Consider the following 16,572-nt stretch of genomic DNA (forward strand, 5'->3'; position numbering starts at 1 on the left):
GCTGGATCTCCAAATCGACACTCAACACTAATTCATTTCCATGTTTCTTGCCGTGGCTTCCCTGAATTTTTGCGTGAAGTGTCGTTTTCGGAATATTGTACCTTTTCTGTGCCTGATACGCGGTAAAGGCCCACGCACATTAAATCCGGACCGGACGTGTTGCGGCAAAGTGACAGTCAAATCTATTGTCTAACTGTCAATTTTACGTCAACGCAACGCAAACGGATTAAATGTGGGTGGCTTTTAAGCGATTTAAAAGAACAGCCTCTTGAAGATTTTCGGCCGTATAACTATTTTCTTTAGACGAATTTCACGCTAATTCGACAAAAGAATTGGCAGCACCCTTTTTTTTTTAGTGTAGGCATGAAAAATATTGAAATGTTGAGACAAATCCCAAGTAACAATTAGGGTTTTATGAGGGTTCTGTAGACTATGAATTAGACATATAGCATGCTTTAAAAACTTGCAATGTTACTTGGGATGTGAAACCTACCACTCAACCAAATTTTACTCAACAAGCTCCAAATGAAAGGTACACCAAAAAAGATATTGAAGACGTATTCAATCCTAATGTGAATGATATAGAAAATTTAATTTTAATGTTATGTTTAATTGGCAGAGTATGAAAAAATTGTGTTCTTATTTCATAAATTTTTATTTTATCTTATTTAGAGAATAACTCATATATATATTATTTCTTAACATTGTCAAACAAAGTAATTTTTTTTGGATGCTCCGTTGAATTAGAATATTTTTTAGCTGCAATTTGACTATCGGCAATAGGCTGAAAACTGTGAAATTTTTGTGTATAAGATATCGTCTTTGCGTGGTGAGATGTTTCAAAGAAATGCCAATCTGCTTCCAATTTGTGCATTGATTTGAAGTTACATAGACTGGCTAATTTTTTTTCTGTTCTTATAATGAGCAGCTGCTCCATCTGACATAAATGTAATTTTGAAGAAATCTATTGATAGTTTCATGAATTCTATCTATATGAACAATTGAAGTGCTATTGTATCATATGCCAATACCTCTGATATTATTATAAAACTAACGTTTTCTATTTTACTGTTCTTCTTATATTATAAACCACAAAAGGGTGAATAGTTGCCTGAGCGTTATCCCAATGGTAAACCTGAGCAGCGTTCTGAATAATAAATGAATAGTTCTCAGAGAAATCGCAAATTACTATTAATTCATCTTCTTTTGGAGAACCTTTTTTGTTCCTTAGAAATAAAAACTGTTCTTTACAAATAAAGTCATGAGTGATTAACTTATCAATTTTATCTACGAAGTACGTGGCAAACTCATCTGCAGGTTTCATAATGTTCTCCAAGTTACAACGATCCGTAGTTAGCCACGGTTGAAAAATTACATCTTCTTTACCACTTTCTTCTAATAGTGCAGCAGGTTCGTCTGCAACTTCTTCATTGGTGGCTCATTTCTTACAAGCTCGAAAATAACACTCTGTCGTCATAAGAAATTAAGAAAAATTACAAAGCAGTTTATCCATTATTTCTTCCTGGGATACGATTCCTAAACTATTTAGCTTTAATTTTACATTTTCGTGGATTGTGCACACACATACATTATGAGTACCTTTACTATCAAGTAGCGTACAATGTTTAGGTCTCAACGTTATAAATAAGGTGAAGCCAATTTTAATACTCGCATACGTTTCTTCAAATATTGTATATGCCTCTTTGAGAGACATCATAAGAAGTTGCTTCTGAACCCGTTCTTTTAGGCAATTTCAGAGTTCAGACATGTAATCGTTAATTCCAGGCATTGGCCTGCTTATCAAAGACATCTATAACAGTCTTTTTGTCTAATTCACTGATTCCGTGTCTACTTCGTGCACTAGTGGTACAAAGCATACCTTGATCTTTCACTATTTTTTTCATTTGTCTTACCATATATACCGGTGCATTGAACTCTTCTACGATTTTATTTATTGACCAAGAGTGCGGTAACACTGATAAAACTTTTATCTGCTCATTTCTATCATCAGGAGATGAATTAAACTTATTTTTTTCAATTGTGTTACCATTTCGTCAAATGCTTCTGCTTTACTTATGTCTGTTGGATCCATATTAAAAAATTTCTGTGAACGATGCTATTGAATATTTCCACATTATATGGTCCCTGTAACTGGTCCGCTGATGCAATTGATTCTAATGATGGAATTGACGGTACTTCTGTAAGACAAGAAAAGTAAAACATGAATTAATAAATGTGCAAGGTTTAAACAAGTAAAATAAAACAGCAAAAAAGGTTATCTTCCATTTAATTCCACTTAATTAATTTTGGTATCCATGACAGATACGTATTTCGACTACAATGTGCAGTCTTCATCAGTGTCATTCCCACTAAAGAACTTTTTTACCTAGGGGATGAGTACTTAAGGGGGTTAGATTTTGATAAGTTCTTTAGTGGGAATGACACTGATGAAGACTGCACATTGTAGTCGAAATACGTATCTGTCATGGATACCAAAATTAATTAAGTGGAATTAAATGGAAGATAACCTTTTTTGCTGTTTTATTTAGCATTCCTCTAACAACCCAATTTCATTACTTCATTATGATGGCTACCAAGCCTTTGGGGATTTTCCTTTTTAGAGAGTTTTATAGATTTTTCTCCTTTAGCTTACTTAAATCTTTGGTTTTTATTAGTTAGGTAGGTTCCGATTCAACACATTGTAGTTTCATTTTTATACCTATGATCTTGACTTTTTTACCTAGGGGATGAGTACTTAAGGGGGTTAGATTTTGATAAGTTCTTTAGTGGGAATGACACTGATGAAGACTGCACATTGTAGTCGAAATACGTATCTGTCATGGATACCAAAATTAATTAAGTGGAATTAAATGGAAGATAACCTTTTTTGCTGTTTTATTTAGCATTCCGCTAACAACCCAATTTCATTACTTCATTTAAACAAGTAGTTTTTAGCCTACAAATAAAAAAGGTGTAAATTTAAATTATCGATCTGAGTATTATTACCTGGTATATCATCAAGTGGCCACCAACCTACTTGTTGATGGTTGTTCATCACTTGTTGGTGGTTCATACCCACTTGTGGATGGTTGTGGATCGCACAGATCCGAGCGCGGTTTTTTGGATGTATATCTATTGTGCTGAACCAATGCACGGCATAACTCACAAATGCGCATCTGTACATTCACAGTTGGTGAGTAAATCCCATAGATTGCATTTTTTGAATTAATGCTGGTGTTAAGTAACGTAGTTTGTTTCGGTTGCACTTGGGGTTCGAAATACCAGCACTGCATTTAAAAATACTTAAGGCATCCATGAGAATAATTGTTATTAAACTTTTTTTTTATATTTTCTTACAAAAGCTCACTTATTTCTCTACAAATCATCCTTTGTCAACATTTTTGTATGACTTGACATTCTTGAGTTATAATTTTTTGAAGAAAATGATGACAAAAAAGTTCTGCCCTTTCCAAATGTTGGTCTAGATTTTAGACGAATTCTATACACTTACAAAGTTTCATTGTCATCTGAGAGGGCGCTGCCAACCATTTGTCGTGTTAGCGTGAAATTCATCTTTAGCCTTTTTTCAATCGAAGCAACTGAACACCCGGCCAACACGAAATCGAATTTCAAATCAGCTGCACATGAAGGATGTAAACAAACCGAAGCGCACCTAGCGCCCGTCTTAGGAAACACATAGGTCCAACCATCATCATGCGCAGGTCCAACCATGATCATATTTATCTATTCGAATTTCGCCAATTATTCAAGCATTTAAGTGAGACCAATGGGTAAATGTCGTACTAACGTGTTGTTTACATCGTAAAGCAGTATTATACTGCATGAAAAAAAAATGCAAAAAATATTCCTTTTTTTGTATGTTTGAAAGTAAGGCATGATAATGAACTAATGCGTGGAAAGTGAACTGTTTTGAAAACACATTGAAAAAAAAATCAATAAAACACCCATGCAAATTGAAGAAAAAGAGATTTTATAATAATAAAGCGAACTTCATTCCGTCTCGCACGCTGAGCCGATCAAGTCGCATCGGTCTCGTTGTACGACACTATTATTTAGTTTTGAGTTTTTCCCCACGCGAGGGTTTTTTCTCGCCAAAGTTAATTGGCATAGTGTTTAGACGACTAGTGCGCGAGTGAGGAAGCCGTTAATGATATGCCGAGTGCTTTCATTACGGTCCAGCTTTAACCCAGCATCATCGCAACATCATCAGCAAAATCATCACCACTATCGGTACATCACCCCATCGATAGCAACAACGAAAGAGCGTCATATTGCCTACCGAGTCGACCGAGGCACACCAGCATCGAGGTTATTGACTCTGCAGCCGTTGGATCAAACAATTATATCTCTCCAGTCTGCTGCCGCCTCAGTGCGTTAGGTATAAATCGTGTCGTTTGTATTGTTCTCGCCAGTATAGCATCTTCCTTGTTTCCCTGGTCCAATATTAGATTGGTGTTTAATTAGGGTGATCCAAAAATCCAATTTTTTTTTTCGCTTGATTTTTTTTTTTTTTTTCTTCTTGATTTTTTTTTTATTATTATTTTTGTATTGCTTAGGGTGATCCAAAACTCTGTAAATAGTATATAATCATTATTTTTTTATTTATTTATTTATTTTTTTTTTATTTTTTTTTCTTTGCATGTATTACTCGTTAGTAGAGTGAAACTATATATATATATATATATTTTTTTTTTTTGATATTATTTGAAATTACTGCAATTATTTGTAAAAAATTTTACAAAAAACACCATTGCGGCGATATTTAACCGCAATGGATGAAAATGATAAAGGCGGGGGATGGTCGCTTTCCATCTCAGACGACGAAACTCTTAATTCCACCTCACACGAAAGTCTCGAGGAAGTTGTGGAAATGGAAACCCTTGACGTTCCAGTTGACTCGCTCTCCAGCAAAAATACTGGAGCATATCCCAAGAAAAGGTATCGCCCACAACCCTCTCCCCCACCATCTCCTCCTCGTCCACCTGCACCCCCCACACCATTGCCCCCAAAAACCTCTGCTCTCCCCCGCCTAAAGGCTTACCCAGAAGCCTCGAAAGGCCCATGGGTTGTTTTTTTCCGGCCCAAACAAAAACCTTTGAACATTCCGAGGATCTCTAAGGATCTAACAACACATTTTTCGGCCGTTACCGATATTTTCAAGGTAACACCAATAAAACTGCGCGTTACCGTTGATGACCGGAAGCAGGCTAACCAAATTGTTGCGTGCGAGCTTTTTTCATTGGAATACCGAGTCTACATACCCAGTAGTGAGGTAGAAATTGAAGGAGTGGTCACCGAAGCGAGTTTGACTAGTGATGATTTCTTGGGTCCCGATTCCTTCGGAATCTTTAAAAACCGTGCTCTGCCGAAGGTGAAGATATTGGACTGCCTTCAAATGCAGTCAGTATCCGTAGTAGGCTCCAAAAAAACTTATTCCTTGTCAAACTCGTTTCGTGTGACGTTTTCGGGTTCAGCGTTACCTCACTACGTCGCTATTGGCAAGGTTCGGCTGCCTGTACGCCTGTTTGTACCTCGGGTAATGAACTGCTCGAAATGTAAACAACTTGGTCATACATCGGACTACTGCTCGAACAAACCACGCTGCGATCAGTGTGGCGAGCAACATCAAGACGGCCCTTGCGGTGCTCCACCAAAATGCGTGTACTGCAAGGAGAGCCTGCATACCCTAACTAACTGCCCGAGGTATAAACAGCAGGGAGAAAAACTTAAGCGGTCTCTGCAAGCTCGCTCCAAGAGAACACTAGCAGAACTCTTGAAGAATACCGCTTCATCTTCTCAGACCACACCAAAAAACAGTAACACGTTCTCCATTTTGCCAGTTGATGATCTAGACTCTGACTCAGAGGGCGGTGAGGGTAGTCCGTTTGTCTTTAAAGGCAATACGAGAAAACGAGCAAAACAACACACCACCGAAAAGTCTCGTAAGGCCACTCGTACGGACCACCCTTCCACCTTGGAAAATTCAAGAGGTAACGGAAATACACCGAAACCCATTCCACCGGGTTTTAAACCTTGTAATTATGACAAGAACTTTCCGTCACTTCCAGGATCATCTAAAACCCCAGATGTCCCAGTTTTTCGGCCAGAAAAGCAGCTGAATAATCAGCAAGAACATGCCCCCATGTTCACGTTTTCTGGTATTGTGGATAGCTTCTTCAGTATATTCAATGTCTCTGACTCAACGAGGAGCATTATTAATTTAGTGCTGCCAATGGTGAAAACTCTTTTGAAGCAACTAGCTTCTAGGTGGTCCTTCCTTGCATCGATCATATCTTTCGATGGATAATTCTCCGAATGAGGTCGGGGATATGATCTCTGTTCTTCAGTGGAACTGTAGAAGTCTTATGCCAAAACTTGACACATTTAAATTTTTAGTTAACAACTCACTTTCTGATGCATTTGCCCTTTGTGAAACATGGCTTTCTTCAGACAACGATCTTGCTTTCCACGATTTCAACATTATTCGCCTTGACCGCGCAGATTCGTATGGAGGGGTGCTTCTGGGGATCAAGAAGCTCCATTCCTTCTACAGAATCGATCTGCCTTCGGTGACAGGCATTGAAGTTGTTGCATGTCAGGTTAATATTCGAGGTAAATGCCTCAGTATTGCCTCAGTATATCTTCCACCGCGAACTGCGATTTCTCGTCAAAGTTTCTCGGATATCTGCACGGCTATGCCGGAGCCACGGTTGATCTTGGGAGATTTTAACTCTCACGGTACAGGCTGGGGGGAACTGTACGACGACAACCGCTCAACCTTGATATACGACATGTGCGACTTCTTCAAAATGACAATTCTGAACACCGGGGAAGCAACACGAGTAGCCAAACCTCCAGCAAAAATAAGCAGATTAGACCTCTCACTTTGTTCGAGTTCACTATCGTTGGATTGCTCGTGGAAAGTAATTCAAGATCCCTACGGTAGTGACCATTTGCCAATCAAAATTTCTATTACCAATGGTTCATCTTCTACTCGTTCGGTCGACATCGCGTACGATCTTACAAAAAACATTGACTGGCGAAAATTCGCGACCGCGGTTCTTGATGCCAGCCAATCGGTTGACGTACTTCCTCCGCTGGACGAGTACTCCTTTCTCGCGCGTCTTATCATCGATTCTGCGCTGCGAGCACAGACGAAACGTGTTCCGGGTATTTCCGTCCGCAAGCGACCTCCCACCCCGTGGTGGGATAAGGATTGCACCGACGCGAACAGCGAGAAGTCCGCCGCGTTTAAACGGTTCCGCAAACACGGCAAGGTCGGGGATTTCGAGCGGTACACCGACCTCGAGAAAACTTTTAAGGACTTAATTAAAGCAAAAAAACGCGGTTACTGGCGTCGGTTCGTCGATGGTTTGTCGCGAGAGACTTCCATGAGAACACTCTGGAATGTCGGCAGGAGAATGCGAAACGCGTCATCACCGATTAACGAAGACAAGGAGTACTCGGACAGTTGGATATTCAGCTTCGCGCGGAAAGTTTGCCCGGATTCGGTGTCGGTTCAAACCAACGTTCGTGATCGTCCGTCGGGTAATAACGAAATAGATTCCCCGTTTTCGATGGTGGAATTCTCACTTGCTCTCCTTTCATGTAACAATTCAGCTCCAGGAATGGATAGAATCAAGTTCAACTTGCTTAAAAATCTCCCAGATGTCGCGAAGAGACGCTTGTTGAACTTATTCAATCAATTTCTGGAGCACAACATTGTTCCGGATGACTGGAGGCAAGTAAGAGTTATCGCCATTCGAAAACCCGGTAAACCCGCGTCGGATTATAACTCGTACCGTCCCATCGCGATGCTGTCTTGTATACGGAAATTGTTGGAGAAAATGATTCTTTTTCGTCTAGACAAATGGGTCGAGTCGAATGGTTTACTTTCAGATACGCAATTTGGATTTCGGAGAGGCAAAGGAACGAGCGACTGTCTTGCGTTGCTTTCAACTGAAATTCAACTGGCCTATGCGCAAAAACAGCAAATGGGTTCAGTTTTCTTGGACATTAAGGGGGCTTTTGATTCTGTTTGTATCGATGTCCTTTCGGATAAACTCCACGATAGTGGGCTTTCACCAATTATGAACAACTATTTGAGCAACTTGTTGTCTGAGAAATATATGAGCTTTTCTCATGGAAACTCGACAACTTCACGAATTAGTTACATGGGTCTCCCCCAGGGTTCATGTTTAAGCCCCCTTCTTTATAATTTTTATGTAAAAGACATTGATGGTTGTCTTGATGAAAATTGCTCGCTAAGGCAGCTTGCAGATGACGGCGTTGTATCCGTTATAGGGCCAAGTGCACCGGACCTGCAAGGACCATTGCAAGATACCTTAGACAATTTGTCTACTTGGGCTATGAAGCTGGGTATCGAATTCTCTCCGGAGAAAACTGAGTTGGTTGTTTTTTCTAGGAAGCATCATCCTGCACAGTTACAGCTTCAACTAAAGGGTAGAACAATCACTCAAAGTATATCTTTCAAGTATTTAGGTGTCTGGTTCGATTCCAAAAGCACATGGGGAAAACATATTGCGTATGTGAAACAAAAATGCCAACAAAGAATCAATTTTCTTCGTACAATCACTGGAACTTGGTGGGGAGCACACCCGGAAGATCTGATCAGGTTGTACCGAACAACCATCTTGTCGGTTCTAGAGTACGGAAGCTTCTGCTTTCAATCCGCGGCGAAAACACATATCCTGAAGCTGCAACGGGTTCAATACCGTTGCCTCCGAATCGCGCTTGGCTGTATGCACTCGACGCATACGATGAGCCTCGAAGTACTCGCGGGTGTTCTCCCACTGACAGATCGTTTCGCGGAACTGTCCTTCCGGTTTCTTATCCGTTGTGAAGTAATGAACCCATTAGTAATAGAAAACTTTGAGAAGCTGCTCGACAGAAATCCTCAAACAAGATTCATGAGTCTCTATTACGAGTACATGACGCTGGAGATTGGCCCTTCTTCATTCAATTCCTCTCGTGTTTGCCTCCAAGACTTTTATAGTTCCTCTGTAAATTTTGATCTGACCATGTTGCAAGAAATCCGTGGAATACCAGATCACCATCGATCGATGGTTGTTCCCTTAATTTTTGCAAACAAGTACCACCATGTTAGTAACAATAAGAGTTTTTTCACAGATGGGTCAACTATAAACGCTTCCACTGGATTTGGAGTATTCAACGAATTTCATAGCGCCTCATATCAACTGCAAAAACCCTGTTCCGTATACGTTGCGGAACTAGCAGCCATATTTTACGCAGTAGAGCAAATTGCCTCACTACCATCTGATCACTATTTTATTTTTACTGATAGCCTTAGCTCGTTGGAGGCTATTCGATCAATGAGGCCGATGAAGCACTCCTCGTATTTCCTGACCGAAATCCGAGCTAAATTGAGTACTTTATCTAACTGCTCCTATACTATCACCTTAGTTTGGGTCCCATCTCATTGCTCAATTCCGGGCAATGAGAAAGCGGACTCGCTAGCTAAGGTGGGCGCTATGGAAGGCGATATTTTTGATCGACAAATCGCCTTTGCGGAATTTTTCTCAATTACCCGTCAGCACGTCCTCACCAACTGGCAACAAAAATGGAATGAGAGTGATCTGGGAAGATGGTTACATTCTATTCTCCCACAGGTGTCGAACAAGCCATGGTTCAAAGGATTGGACATGAGCCGTGACTTTATACGTGTCATATCAAGGCTCATGTCCAATCACTACTCGTTAGACTCGCATTTCTTCCGAATCGGGCTCGCAGGCAGCAATTTGTGCGCTTGTGGTAGTGGCTATCACGATATCGACCACGTGCTTTGGTCATGCACCCTACATTGTGTTGCTAGATCCGAGTTATCCGCATCCCTCAGGGCCCGAGGAAAACAACCTATGCGGCCCGTTAGAGACATCTTGGCGAGCCGAGATCTCGAATATTTTAATTTAATTTATGTGTTTTTAAAACGGATCGATCTGAGGATTTAGTAGTTAGTGTCATCTTGTGTTCCCCTAAGTTGTTAGCTGCCCATCGGTGTACCCCCATGTTTGTCTTTTTCGTCAGTTGGTCGCTTAGTTCGAGATAAAAAGCACATTGCTCTCCAAACCTTGTGTTCTCAATCCCTACCCTGCCATCCATTTGTTACAATTTGTTACCCCTAACCTCGAGATAGCCGCGAGTAATCGGCCCCCGCTTTACTAACGTTAGTTTTAAGAAATTTTGTCATCCAAACAATGAATATCGGCTCCGCAAAGCTACGGCAAATGAGCCTGGAAAAATAAACGCATTTAAAAAAAAAAAAAAAAAAAATAATAAAGCGAACTTAGAAAAAAAAACAGCGAGGATTGACTAAACTAGCGATTGGAAAAATATGTCCAACCATCATTAGTTTTTGGATAGGTCCAACCCGAATCAATTACCCTACTATGTCACACTGCAGAATACAGTGTTGCCCAGAAAACAGCTGCTTGATCATGCCATAAGGTTATCAATCTCTTAAACAATTTATAACTATTTAAATAGATGTCTGGCTGAAAAACAATTTTGTGCAAAGTTGTAGCTGAGAAAAGGTATAGAACTGTTTAACAGTGCAATATGGAAAAAGGCAAGAAGGCAACGAACAAAAAGTTAGACTTTCCCATAGTAATTTCTATATAAACTTCACAACGTTTGTGCCAAGTCAGTTTCCTACCAATTGAGTTTAAATTTTGGAAGGTTAATCAGGACCCGATTTGGAGCCGATTGAGCACTGTGGAGCAAACATTTAAAATTTTGCATCAGTCGACTGTGTATGTGAAACTATACAATTTGATACAAATTTCAGAGTAAATAATTTGTTGCCCCATCATAAACCGAAATTTATGCAATTAATCATGCACAAAGTACTCCCAAAATTCCGGAATTGAATTTTAGCTTGTAAATTCTGTCAATTTTCAAGTATCCATAGTTTTAAATATTCCAAAAGTTAGAATTTTCATGAGCTTTTTAAAAAATATACAGGGGAAATGGCTCTAATGTTGGCCTATGGATCTAAGATTGGGCCCATCGCTAAAAATGTGCTATTTATCAATTTTATCTAGATGAACGCGTTCGTGAGACAGTACTAATGGATATTTTTGGTCGCTATTGAAAATTTAGTCGATTGCTGAATTTACGTATGGGCCCAAATTAGGGGCATTTAGTCCGACAATTTCATCCATTTCCTCTATATAAAAATTGAAGTTATACTTTTTGAGATATTGGGGTTTTTAACACAAAATTACTAAAAATAATACCATGTCAATTTTCCCAGGAAGACTTTATTTGTCTCTACAACTTTGTCTTAGACGTCATTTTGATCAGAAGTGACGTTTTCGCGCGTATTTTGAAAAATGGCATAGACGCAATTTTCAGAAAAAAAATGCAACATCGATAATGGTCGAGTTTTTGTAAAATGTGAATGATTGCCCATAACACACAATTATGCAAAGTTTTATGCAAATCGGAGAAGGGAGAGTTTTTTGATTCGTCATTTGGCGGGGAACGCTCAGTAGTGCGAAACCAGTTCCAACCCAGTGCGAAACCAAACTTTTTGTCACTGCGAACCTCAACCGTTACGTTTGTTTGCTGAGATTCAGTGAAACGTTTCCCGAAACTCAGCAACCAGACGTCACTATTGCTGAGATCTCAGTAAAACATTATTGCCGGGAGCTCGGCTGTGCAAATCTCGGCTAAAATTGCCGAGATTCGGAAAACAAAATTAAGTGTGTGTCATTCAAATTGAACGGGAAACAACAATCAAAATTTTCAATTGATAAATACTTGATTTGCTGAAATAAGATGAACTTGTTGGTAGCGATATAAATGTTAACCCATACTTGTGCTGTTTATCATTCGCTATGTTAATATTTTCCTCGATATTTTCGTATCTTGATCCGTTATCCGATATCGAAAAAAAAAATATCAGCCCCTCGTGCTGATCAAAACCAATCACCGATTAAATATAATGATTGCCCATGCAATGCACCATGAATACCCAACCGGTGCGCCTATAGCTAGAAGACCATGGTTCGCTTATCTCCAATCGGTTCACCGGAACTTGCAGCCAATGAGTGGCCGAGCACCGATCGATAAAAGCACTCGCCTTCCCCAAACCGAGCCGCAATTGGTCGCCATCGCCACTCTAGGCAAACGGGGGCCATCTAGAGCGACCAAATAAGCGAGTGCTTTCGCCAGTGCTTCTACCCGGCGAGCATGACTGCCTTGAACGCGCCGTCGAATCAAATGCTCACTCGAGCCACGAGCGCTTGGACTGGTGCGAGCGGTGCAGAGTGCCGACGCTCGTATTGGTGTGCCGATATAAACGAACGAATGCTGAGCGGGCGATTTTCACGTTGATTGACGTTGTTGGCCGCTTTCCTTTCAGCAAATCACAAGCATCAGAGAAAGAGAGGCTGTTTGCCGGTTTGTTTGCTGAATACGTAAGTTTTTCCTCGCGCGTGGGTGGATTGGTTGGCAATGAAGTGCGCACAGATTGGTTGTCTTCGTTTCTTTACTTGATGGCAATCCCGCATAGAAATTAACCATAAGATGTGCCAAGCTTATGGGATATGCACTGTTTCTGATATAATTCGTGTATGGTGCTCGTTTTTAAGGGATGTTATCTTCCTTCTGGTGATCTGGACGATATCACATTGACCTGTCCACTATCCCGTCTGAGAAGCAATTACACTGGAGTCTAAGTGAAATTTGGCTGATTTCGAGAAAAGTGAATTTAAAGTTTGCTTTAAGCATTGATAAAAATCTCTAGTCACGTCTTCCTTCGGAAGGGAAGTAAAGCCGTTGGTTCCGGCCTATGTGTGTTTGAATGGGTGCGATTGCGATATCCTACGCAGGTGTGGAAGCTGCCTTCCTGCACATTCGGTTGCCGTCAATGGATGGCAATCGATGTCCGTCGGTGATTGGCACTAGATTGCGGAACAGAGACCGACGTTAAATAAAGGAAAGAAAAAGCAGAAGAAGAAGCCTGGCCTAGGGACAGTTTGGCGGATTCATCTCCTGGGGTACGAATTGGACCTTGTTGGCTTTATACCGACAAATCCGTTCAAAACAGTACTGAGATGTCGTGCTTGCGTATCATGGATAACAGACGCTTGTTTAAACACTCACGCACGTAAACATCGGTTGTCATAGTCTCCGTTGTCTCAAACGGTTAGGAAAGCATATCACCATTGGCGTAGCTAGAAAATTTTACTGGAGGGGGCCCAGGTGGACCTGTGGCATTTTGTTTTGTTTTGTTAAACTACGGTTAAATAGAAACCATTGAAAAGGCGTCAAGGTTATTTATTACTTTATTTTCTTGTTGGATACATTACCACGTCGTCCAATAATATGACCTATTATGGCGAAGCTTGCTATTATTTTAATGGTGAAACATCAAATTTAATTATATTTATTTCAAAACAAGCATATTTTCCAGATCTCCTAAGGATTTTAAGGATCTCAAACATAAGAAAATTTTCATGTTAGCTGATTCAGCTAGTTAGATAATTCCATGAATTTTGTAGCAAGACTTGTTTCAGATCTTCTATATTCAATCATTAATTAAATCACAGTCATATGTACCAAAATTAAATTGAAGGACATTCAAGTAATAATTATAAAATATCTGGCTTTGAAATATGGTAATGTGCACATAGAATAAATTTCAATCTTTTAGGGTTTAGGAAAATGTTCATAATATATGTCAGTGAATAATTCTCAAAATTCTGAAAGTTAAAATGAAAATAGATTTGAGATCTCAAACCCATTGTTGGAGAACCGAATTACCTCTGCCTTCGATGTGGGTTGTTGGAAAGCTCCCCAACACTCGCCGGTGGATGGAGATGTAAAGAATATAGAAGCTATCCTATAGTTGCACACAGGGCCTTTTTCTTCACATAAATTACACACGCGACGAATTACGGAAACCACAGTTACATCACTACATTTATTTTAACAACAACAACGATTTTTATTCCTTAAAACTAAACATTGGCTTAAATTCTAACACACAAAAACAGATTAAAATTGCCCGCGCGCAGACTCCACACACGGTCGGTGGTCGATACACACTAATCGAGTCAGTACGGTTTTACCGAGTTTTTGAATTGCGGAACTGTTCGGTAAAAGGTTAAAAATCTGTGGAAAATTTATTAATGAGAAAATTTGTTCTGAACATGTACATACTTAGTTCTGTTAACCCCATTAAATGATAAAAAATAAAATTGGTCGATTTCATTGATTCCTTACGGATAACGGTCATTTGAATTTTTACCGACTTTTCCAGCAATTCAAAAACCCAGTAAAAAAATACTGACTCCTGTAAAAAAATCTTAGTGTGTAGGTTTCTACCGTATACAATAAAACAGGTCATCGTCTGACCGCGATCGCTACCTTTGCGATGTCTTCTCTCGGGTCCAAATGAGAGTTTGCTCCCGCTCTCTTATCACCCGTTATCTTCCGCATTATTTTCCCCCACTGCAGTATCATACGGGTGACGTCATTACCACCGAAGCAAGACCCTACTTTAGGTTCTCCTCTGGGTGGTCAAACTGCTGTTGTTGCTGAGCGCGTGGGACAATGGTGATAACTATCTATCTGCAGCCTATTGTTGCGGTTGCTGATGCCATGGTTGTAATTCGATGGGTTGAGAATGGTTCTACTCGTAAACACCCATATGTTTAAGATTTTGCAACTAAAAAATAAATATCTCTGATACAGATTGTTAGCAAAAATTCTTCGAATTCAAATGTAAATAAAAGTTCGCGAAATTTGATCAAATGTCATAATGTTAAGACTAATATAAATTAGCAAGCTAATTCTTAGGCCGTAATTTCTTAAAAATTGTAGTACATTAATATTAAAGAAAAATGAATTGAGAATTTTGATAATTCTTCTATTTGTCACCTAATCGAACATTGAAGTTTCATTAAGACGCCAGGAAAAATACTTCGACCAAATGTTTGTCAATATAGAAAAATACCAAATAATCAAAAGTTTCGAGCACGTGGACCAGCTTCGAATCACCTGGTCTTCAAAATAAAATCGTAATTAAAGACCTTGGAAAACTTACCTAGATTCATTTCGAGAGGAAATTAGGACTTTCCTGATCACTGAGTTACTTAGATATAAAATCAAGAATAAGTCCCAAATTTAACTTTAATTCTAATCTAATCGAAAGGAATGAATTCCAAACTTGTATGATTGTGCCCTTGTTTGTAACTAGATATTATTTTACTTTCTTTCTACAAAAGCTTATTAGATTATTTCAATTTTTAATTTTTTTATAGAATTAGTTTTGGTTGAATCCATTTATTATTTACCCGTAGATTATACGGATAAGAGCTTTTTCGGTGTTTTTATATCAATAAATACACAATTAAGAGAATGGACATTTTATTTAATGTTCTAAGCCATCCAAACAATCCTGGAGTGTTAATTCTTGACAAAATAGCTAAATCACCAGGGTAAGGGTCTTACCTATAGAAAATGTACAAATATGTCCATTAAATCTAGATTCATCATTCGTGATTCCATCAGAATCAACTAGCTGGAACAACCTACAGTCTTGTAAGAATATTTGAATTTTTAAACAGTTGGAGATGCTCAGAACTTGATCAACCTGAAGTCTTGGAAAAATATCCAGAGAATTTTACAAATATCTTCGTCTATGTGGAGATCTTTTGAATACTTCATGCTGTCCAGGAAGAATGTCTGAAAGAATATCCCGTATTTCATGCAATGTTTCCTGAACATCTACAAAACTCCATAAAGTTTTACAAAATTTCTTCAACTTGTATGAGTTCCCTGAATTTATTCCGAATTCCAAATTTTTATTTTACGGAATCTGGAATCTGGAAAGTTTCTTGAAATTTAACGAAGTTCCAAAAGCTTTCAAGAACTTCATTGAGTTTTTTTGAAGAAAGATCTCGGACAAACTGCAACGAAGTTCCCTAAACTTAAGCAAAAATCCCTGAAGATCTTAGAAGATTGCTAAACAATTTTTTTTTTCTTCATTAAAGAGACTTTCATCCCTAGGCTGGTTGCTAATCTATTTTTAGATCTTCTTCAAAATTCCCTGCACTTATATGAAATTTTATACAGCTTTTCAAAATGCTTGAAACTTCCAATACTTCTACAAAGTTTGCTGCACTTCTACGTTTCTCATTGATTTTCTACGAAGTTCATCGTATGGAATTTCTTGAAATTATACGTAATTCCCTGAACTATTCTAAGCTCACGAGGCTTCGAAAAAGTGTCCTTATACTTTCAGGAAGATCCCCGAGCAATAATAAGGTTCCCTGAAATTAAATAATGTATAAATTCTACAAAGATTAAAAAACGTATAAGAGTTCCCACTTTTACGCAATTAAGTGAACTTTTCCAAAGCTCGCTGAGTTTCTATGAATTTTCCTGAAGCTCTATGAAGTTCCCAGAATTTCTACTAATTAACGTTAATTTTTACGATTTTCCCTGACCTTTTTAAAATTCTTTGAAGTTTTACGAAGTTTCCTGAGGTTAGAGATTTAG

The sequence above is a fragment of the Ochlerotatus camptorhynchus genome, unplaced genomic scaffold, assembly GCF_037179485.1.
Source record: "Ochlerotatus camptorhynchus isolate MF236.1 unplaced genomic scaffold, CSIRO-AGI_Acam_v1.1 ptg000446l, whole genome shotgun sequence".
NCBI lineage: Eukaryota > Metazoa > Arthropoda > Insecta > Diptera > Culicidae > Ochlerotatus > Ochlerotatus camptorhynchus.